The sequence below is a fragment of the Papio anubis genome, chromosome 1, assembly GCF_008728515.1.
Source record: "Papio anubis isolate 15944 chromosome 1, Panubis1.0, whole genome shotgun sequence".
NCBI lineage: Eukaryota > Metazoa > Chordata > Mammalia > Primates > Cercopithecidae > Papio > Papio anubis.
The window spans coordinates 76226916-76235948 of NC_044976.1; the positions used below are offsets into that span (position 1 = coordinate 76226916).

Consider the following 9033-nt stretch of genomic DNA (forward strand, 5'->3'; position numbering starts at 1 on the left):
ATTTGAGCTGACGAGTTCAAAACCAGCCTGGGCAACATGGTGAAACCCCATCTCTCTACAGAAAATACAAAAATCAGTCCAGCATGGTGGTGCACACCTGTAGTTCCGCTAAGGCAGAACCCCTTGCGCCCAGGAGGCAAAGGTTGCAGTGAGCCAAGATTGCGCCACTGCAGCCTGTGCAACACAACGAGACTCTGATGAAAGAAAGAAAGAAGAAAGAAAGAAAAAGAAAGAAAGAAAGAAAGAAGGAAGGAAGGAAGGAAGGAAGGAAGGAAGGAAGGAAGGAAGGAAGGAGAAAGAAAGAAAGAAAGAAGAAAGAAAGAGGAAAAGAATTAGTGCATGTAAACAAAGGCTAACAATTTATCCCAAGGATATTTAGTATCCCATACAATTAAGTATAATGTTATCAAAATAGAAAACCCTTAGTATTCTTGTTACCTAGTTTTTACTCAGTTTATTTACTAGGGTAATAAAATTATTCTTTTATTCCTTTATTTGACAAAGATTTATTGAGCGTAGGGTATTCAGATACAGTAGGGTAAGACAATGGGAGCTCTTAGCTACTTCAATTTCTTCTCATATTGTACACCAAAAGAAAGAAGGCATGTATGCTTCCATTCTTGTCTGATAATTTAGTCACAGGAGATGAGTATTAGACATTAGAAAAACCAGAAAATGGTTGCATATAGAAATGCTATTGTCCAATCCACGGAAGTAGATTTTGTAAAACTAAGACTCCTGCAGAAGCTTGTGACATACAAGTTGGAACTCACAAAAAGTGCACAAGATTTTATCAGTTTGTCCTTATCTTTTTTTTTTTTTTGAGACGGAGTCTTTGCTCTGTCGCCCAGGCTGGAGTGCAGTGGCGCCCACTCGGCTCACTACAAGCTCCGCCTCCTGGGTTTACGCCATTCTCCTGCCTCAGCCTCCCGAGTAGCTGGGACTACAGGCGCCCGCCACCTCGCCCGGCTGGTTTTTTGTACTTTTAGTAGAGACGGGGTTTCACCGTGTCAGCCAGGATGGTCTCGATCTCCTGACCTTGTGATCCGCCCGTCTCGGCCTCCCAAAGTGCTGGGATTACAGGCGTGAGCCACCGCGCCCGGCCTTGTCCTTATCTTTGTAATCTTGTGTCTGGCAGCTTTTTCCTCTATCTGCCACACTAACTGGACTACTGTTAGTTTTCTCACCAATAATGATGGCAGTAACACCACTGAAAATTTTTCCAGATGAAAACGACTGCACTCATGCTCTATGATGTACAGCTGCAGTGGCTCAATTGCTCGTCTGCATTAAAGTAAATTCAGAACTGCTTCCGGGCTGGGCATGGTGGCTCACAACTGCAATCCCAGCACTTTAGGAGACTGAGGTGGGAGGACTGCTTCAGTCCACGAGTTCAAGACCAGCCTGGGCAACATAGCAAAACCCTGTCTCTACCCCCCAAAAAATACAAAAATTAGCCAGGCCTGGTGGCATGCGCCTGTAGTCCCAGCTACTCAGGAGGCTGAGGTGGGTGGGAGGCTGAGGTGGGTGGGAGGATTACCTGAGCCCAGGAGGCAGAAGTTGCATGCAGTGAGCTGTGATCACACCATTGCGCTCCAGCCTGAGTGACAGAGCTAGGCCCTGTCTCAAAAACAAAACAGAACTGCTTCTGAATATATTACTTTTTTTTTTTTTTTTTTTTTTTTTTTGGAGACAGTGTCTTGCTCTGTCACCCAGGCTTGAGTGCAGTGGTGTGATCTCGACTCACTGCAAGCTCCGCCTCCCGGGTTCACGCCATTCTCCCGCCTCAGCCTCCCGAGTAGCTGCGACTATAGGCGCCTGCCACCACGCCTGGCTAATTTTTTGTGTTTTTAGTAGAGACAGGGTTTCACCATGTTAGCCAGGATGGTCTCAATCTCCTGACCTCATGATCCACCCGCCTCAGCCTCCCAGAGTGCTGGGATTACAGGCTTGAGCCACCGCGCCCGGCCCGAAGATATTACTTTTAAGGGGGGAATATTTTAGTAGTACAATCTCCAAATTTCAGCTTGAAATTCTGACCCCTTATCCTAATAGAAGATAATCAGCTATTCAAATTTTAATATTAGGAAAAGCACAGGGAACCACGTTATTAATATAATATTTTTTTTAAGACTCTGTCGCCCAGGCTGGAGTGCAGTGGCACAATCTCAGCTCACTTGCAACTTCTCCCTCCCAGGTTCAAGCAATTGTCATGCCTCAGCCACCTGAGTAGGTGGGATTACAGGCATGTGTCACCACATCCAGTTAAATTTTTGTATTTTCAGCAGAGACGGAGTTTCACCATGTTACCCATACTGGTCTCAAACTTCCGGCCTCAAGTGATCCACCCACCTTGGCCTCCCAAAGTGCTGGGATTACAGGAGTGAGCTACTGCGCCCGGCCTTAATATAATAATTACACATTAGGACATAGTTGGTAACCTGAGGAGGAGCTTTTAATATTGAGAAACTGCCTGAATTCCATTGCCTAGTCGATTCCAAAAAGTAAAGCTCTTCATAAAAAGTCAGATTCGCATTACAGAGAAAAAAATTTATGTCAGAAGGATTGGTAGCTATTTAATAGTTACATATAAGATTAATATGAATGCAGGAGGTCTTCACTAGTAGGTGTCAGAACCGTTCAATATTTTTAACAATAACCTGGATAAAGCTACAGAAGGCAGGCTAGTAAAATATAAACTTAAAATTATAAAAATAAGTTTTTAAAGAAAAATTAAGCTATTTTTTAAAAATAAGCTAAAATTGGCCGGGTGCGGTGGCTCACACCTGTAATCCCAGCACTTTGTGAGGCCGGTGGATCACCTGAGGTGAAGAGTTCGAGATCAGCCTGGCCAACATGATGAAACCTCGTCTCTACTAAAAACACAAAAAATTCGCAGGGCGTGGTGGTGCGCGTCTGTAGTCCCAGTTACCTGGGAAGCTGAGGCAGGGAAATCGCTTGAACCTGGGAGGAGGAGGTCACAGTGAGCCAAGATCATGCCACTGCACTCCAGTCTGGGTGACAAGAGCAAAATTCCGTCTCAAAAAAATAAAAAAATAAGCTAAAATTAACAGGATGAAATTTAATAATGATGGATGTGATATTCGACATTAGGGTTCAAAGAATCTACCATATAAACTGAGAACAAAAAAAGGGGCAGGTATTTGGATTATAGACCCTTGAAGAAGTAGCAATTCCTACTCAATTAATCAACAGAACAATACGTTTCATGGTTTCAGAATAAAAAGAGTAACCAGTCTTGCTGAGTACAGTGGCTCACACCTGTAATCCCAGGACTTTGGGAGGCAGGGGCATGAGGATCACTTGAAGCCAAGAGTTCAAGACCAGCCTAGGCAACGGAGTGATACCCACTCCCCATCTTTACAAAAAAAAATAATTTTTTAACTGAATAGTGAAAAGGGGAAAAGAAAAATAATTTTCTAAAAAAGAAGAGTAGCCACTCTTAATGTACTCATAAACTAAGCAGATTATATCTGGAATACAGTATTTTATTTAAGAAGAATACTAAAAGCTATAGAATAAAAGTGCCTCTCATAGAAAATCTTAAAAGAAATAATTTGAAAATTGTATCTTGTAAGATAGCACTGTGCTGAGAGTCAAGTTTCTGGAGCAAGACTCTCCTAGATTTGGGACCAGTGGTAAGTTTCTTCTCTTTGCCTTAGTTCCCTCATCTAAATAACTGATCTAATTACAAATATCTACTTCATAGAGTTTTGGGGAAGATTAATATATAATACTTTAACCAATTATATAATTATACATGTTAATATATAATTACATATTATATATTAGTATACATAAAGTACTTAGAAGAGGGTGATATAGTTAAGTACTCAGTAAATGTCAATCATTATGAACTGAAAGCATGGATGTCTAAACAGCAGAAGGCAAAAGATTCCAGGACTTGACACACATGTTCCAATTGAACATGATGACCAAAGGGATCCTTTCTTTTCTATGCAACTTGAGAAAGTCAGAACAGCATATCCAATCGATGGTGAAGACTTTGGTTCAAATATAGATGAACTTTCATGGAAGGAGCATGTTCCCCATAACTGTTACGCAGAGGTCGGATAACTGTCAGAGGTGTTTCAAAGGACAGCAAGCACTTTGCACTAAAAACTCAGAATTAAGATTCTATGATTATAAAAAAAATTGATTTGTCTTTCAACAGTTTCAATCTAGACTATGGTTCCACCAGTACTAGTCCAGCAGTACCATATTAAATATTACACTTTAAAATTATTTAATAGCAAAAATACAATGAAGTAATAAGCTTATGGCTTATCTTTCCATATTTATCATTGCTACCAACAAAAGCAAGCCAAAAAAGTTGATGAATGGAAGGAAGTTATCACTGAAGAGTGCAGCAACAAGCAGAAAAGTTTATTTTATTCTCAATCCATAGTAAGTGTTCAGGGAGACTTTTCACGAATGAAATCAGCTGACAAGCATTTTAAAAAACTGTTTCTTGCCCTTTAAACAAATACTCTGAGAATAAAATCATTCAAACCTCTGTGAGGATTTGAAGATCTCACAAAGTCCTATAATACTTACCTAATTATTCTTCATTTTCATTCAAAACCACAACACAGAAAAAGAAATGTAGTGCTAATCTTTTTATTTCTCTTTTACTAGAAAATCTGTCTCATTGATCCTTAAGAGTCTAATTAATGAGAGCCTTAAGTCTATTAAGAGAAATACGCAGTCTCCTGATTTCTCTAGCTACAACCTATGTGTTCTAGAATCTATTCTTAACATTACCACAATTAATAATACTAAAGTATAGCTTCAATCTGGCAATCTTCATTCCAAATAACATCCTCTAAATGAGATTTGTAAATATTAATTAGCATTTCCTACAAAGATTTTTAAAAATCTGTACAATAATGAATGGCAAAATATGGTCAATTCTAGCCTTATCTCACTGAAATAATTTTGAGAAATACTGGAACAAGAGAGAGGAAATAGAAATGAATTAATGAATATGACAGAGTTCTAACAGAGTCTCAAGCTGATGATAATTTTCACTCTAAGTCTCACTTTTGAGCAAGATGAAGAGTTAAATAACAATATACTGGCATTATGGAATAGTCATTAAAAATATTCATGTAGCCGGGCGCGGTGGCTCACGCCTGTAATCCCAGCACTTTGGGAGGCCAAGGCAGGCGGATCACAAGGTCAGGAGATCGAGACCATCGTGGCTAACATGGTGAAACCCCGTCTCCACTAAAAATACAAAAAATTAGCCGGGCGTGGTGACAGGCGCCTGTAGTCCCAGGTACTCGGGATGCTGAGGCAGGAGAATTGCTTAAACCTCTGAGGTGGAGATTGCAGTGAGCAATCTCCTCAGAGTTTATACAAAACTCTGAGGCAGTTACACAAAAATCTCCAAAGGCTTAAGCAGCCTCCAGTTGGCCTTCCATTATTGACCTTTTTTCCTCCTTCTCTGATTCTACCTGGTTCCTCACTTGTGCTTTATAGCATCTCACCTGCACCCATGTCATCTCAGGTCCGAGTTCAAGACGCACTTCAGAGAAACCATAAGGGCTACAAAAATAATGGTCACAATCTAGCTTAACATAAAGCCACCCCAGCAGTCTTCCAGTTTCAATCTTCTAACAATTACAGCTCATTCTCCTTTCATGTGGATCACACACCTCTTCTGATCAAACACCTTCAGTGAAGTCTTTCATAATTTGCCTTCTTTATCTTTTATTATTAACTTAGATAAACTATGAATACCAGCCAAATTGTTCTACCGATGTTTTCTCAAATATAAGTTGTACCTTTCAAGGAGCTCATTAATCTGTTCACATTATAAATATCCTCCAATATTTACCTTTCAAAGCTCACTCATCTCAACTACTATCTTCACCAAGCTCCAATCACAAGTTATGTCTACCTCATCTAAATTCCTAAAGAACTTTTAAAAAAACTCATAAGGCATTTGCTATTGTTGTGTAAAAAACTGCCTCACTTGACAACAAGCTCTTTGAAGGCAGAAACCACGTTCCTTTCTTTTTGTTTTCCAAAGGGCCTTGCCCTGGTAGACTCAAAATATTGACCTAACTTAGCCTTCTGAACATTTGAGAGCACCATTTATTTTGATACACCTATTGCTTCTTAAAGACTAGTTCTCAGTACACAATACAGCACAAAATTCATGTGCATTTTTATAGATAGTTAAAAGCAACTGTACTCATCTCACAGTCTTTAGAGTTTTCCCACTTACCAAAATGCTCCCGCAGACACATGTACACTTTTAAAGTTTAAAAACTACACTAAATAGAGCTGTTACTTATTCCCTTCCTTTTTAGAAATGGTTACATTTCACATTTCTCACCAAAAGTCTTTCAGCATTTTATGTACTTCATTTTCTTGTGAAGAGTCCTCAGTCTGTCATATGTTATAGTTCACAGTGCTCCCATCTTAATCTATCTGAATTCCCAATCTGTATCAAAAGTTGCTTTGGCAACATTATTTCAGGCTTTAGGAAATTCTGATCCTTACACAATCTTGAAATGTTTCTGTCATGGGGAAAGACTTTATTTCTTGGCATTCCGGACTCAGAGGACTGGCATGAGGATCAAGTAAGACTGTGTAAGTGAAAGGTCACTGAAAATTCTAATAGTACTACATAAATGTAAGAATCATCATCTCCTTAATTCTGAATTTCAAATATTTAAAATCACCTATTTACTACAATCTAACGTCATTAAACTGCAGTTGTATAAAAAGATTTGCTTATTGTTAAGTTACAACAAGTTCAGAAAAGACAGAAAAAAAGTGAAAGCTGGCCATAAACCAGATCATAAATATGAAGCAATCTTAAGTAGACTATCCCTCTTGCACATATTAGGTCAAATATTTTATTCCAATCATATTTTTCGTACTGTACTTTCTTTTTTTTTTTTTTTTTTTTTTTTTCTTGAGACGGAGTCTCGCTCTGTCGCCCAGGCTGGAGTGCAATGGCACGATCTCCGCTCACTGCAAGCTCCGCCTCCCAGGTTCACACCATTCTCCTGTCTCAGCCTCCCGAGTAGCTGGGACTACAGGCGCCCACCGCCACGCCCGACTAATTTTTTGTATTTTTAGTAGAGACAGGGTTTCACCATGTTAGCCAGGATGGTCTCGATCTCCTGACCTAGTGATCCGCCCGCCTCGGCCTCCCAAAGTGCTGTGATTACAGGCGTGAGCCACCGCGCCCGGCAATTTTTTGTATTTTTTAGTACAGAAGGGTTTCACCATGTTAGCCAGGATGGTATCGATCTCCTGACCTCGTGACCAGCCCGTCTCGGCCTCCCAGAGTGCTGGGATTACAGGCGTGAGTCCAGCCCTGACCTTTCTTTCAATCCTGCCAAAAAAATGAAATAATACAAAGCTCCTAGCATTGTGACTATTTCTATTATTTTTTCTTAAAACTAGCATTCTTTCATTAAGATTCCTATTTTCTCCCTTATTTATAATAGCATGAATTCACCAACAATATTTGTATTATGTTCAAATCAAACAGCCTATGAAGATAACGTGACTTCGTCAGACCTTTCCAGATGAGACAGTAAGAGAAAAGGAACTAGGACGGCCTCGTACTTTTTGTAACGTTTTTCTTAAAGGAAAATAATCTGATTAAACTTAAAGATTCTCGAAATCCACATATTTGGTAAGCAAAAGGCCTAGAGATCGTTACAGTAAAATTCGCCCTCAATTTAAGTCTATGCTCCTGCCAATATTTCACCCTCTGGCTCAATTTTCCAGGCCTAATATTGATTTTATGAGAATGTAAACTCCAACTGTACTTGAGTGCAAAACACCCAGGAAAATCTCATCGTCCAACAGCTCCACGTAAAACCCTGTAAATACTCAAATGAAGAGCGTTTTGTATATGAGAAATATAAGTAAAGATCTGGGAAACCACACACTATGGATCTTTCAACCAAACAAAGGCTGCAGATGGACAGAAGGTAAGGGGTAACCTCTCAATCAGGATCAAACAATGGTCGAAGAAAAATTCCAGGGACGATGACACCTCGGTTTTTCCGTTCACAACAACAAAAAACGGGGCCAGCCCCCTCAACAGCGCCGCAAAGCGAAACCAGAATCCAGGAGCCGGCGTGCTGCAGGGCTCTCCGTCGCCCACCGAGAGGGACTGGCAAGCCTGAGTAGGGAGACCGAGGAAGGGAGCAGAGCCCCCCTCTCTCGGGCTCACCTGCCCCTCCCGCTTCCAGGAAAGAATCCCTGAGGACCCTTCCTCAAATCAACGACCGGTTCCCAGCCTCCACCGACCCCTGACAGGGCGACCACTAGATTATCTCCGTAACGCAGAGCACCGAGGGGCCGAGGCCTTCTTCCCGCCCGCGCACCCACTACCACCCAGGACCAAGAAAAAGAGGCTGCTGCAGCGGCCGCAGCCCTGGCGCGCGGAAGCGAGAACGTAGACCGGCCCCCGCAGGCGAGCGAAACGCCCTTCGGCCCCGCGCCCCTCCCAGCAGCGCCGCGCTCACCTCTACGGCCTGGCCTGTGGGACCCGCCAGCGCGACCAGCAGCGGCCTGCAGCCGCACCTCCGCAAGCTCCTCTTTTCCTTCTCAGCCCTCGTAGAGGGGCAGTGTCGCGTCAGGAGGGCCGGAAAACGGCCCCGCAGCGCTGCCCTCGGGGTGTCCGCCTCCCGAACCGGCGACTTCCCGCAGCAGCCACGGCTCCTTCCGGTGTCTCCGGGGTCGCCGCAGGCGTCTCGGGCGTCAGGGGAGGTGGGGGCGGAGCCTCGAAAGGAGCCCGTCCCAGGGGCGGGGCCACGGGGGCAAGGCCCAGGTGCGGGGACCCAGGCCGGCTCCCCGTTCTGACTGCAAACTCACTGTACAGGCCGGGCGCGGTGGCTCAAGCCTGTAATCCCAGCACTTTGGGAGGCCGAGGTGGGTGGATCACCTGAGGTCAGGAGATCGAGACTATCGTGAGCTGAGATCCGGCCACTGCACTCCAGCCTGGGCGACAGAGCGAGACTCCGTCTCAAAAAA

General features: G+C 42.8%; 1 protein-coding gene across 4 annotated transcripts in view; it reads right to left on the reverse strand.

Moving 5' to 3' along the window:
- USP33 (ubiquitin specific peptidase 33) overlaps nucleotides 1-8755 on the reverse strand; it is a 70699-nt gene extending 61944 nt beyond the window's left edge. For 2 of the 4 annotated variants that reach the window (XM_003892097.3, XM_009211275.2), the window contains exon 1: nucleotides 8526-8755. The gene's annotated coding sequence lies outside the window, so the exon portion shown is untranslated. The remainder of the gene's footprint in view (nucleotides 1-8525) is intronic. The other 2 variants (XM_009211256.1, XM_009211249.1) reach the window with 1 other exon arrangement.
- Nucleotides 8756-9033: the final 278 nt, after the last annotated feature.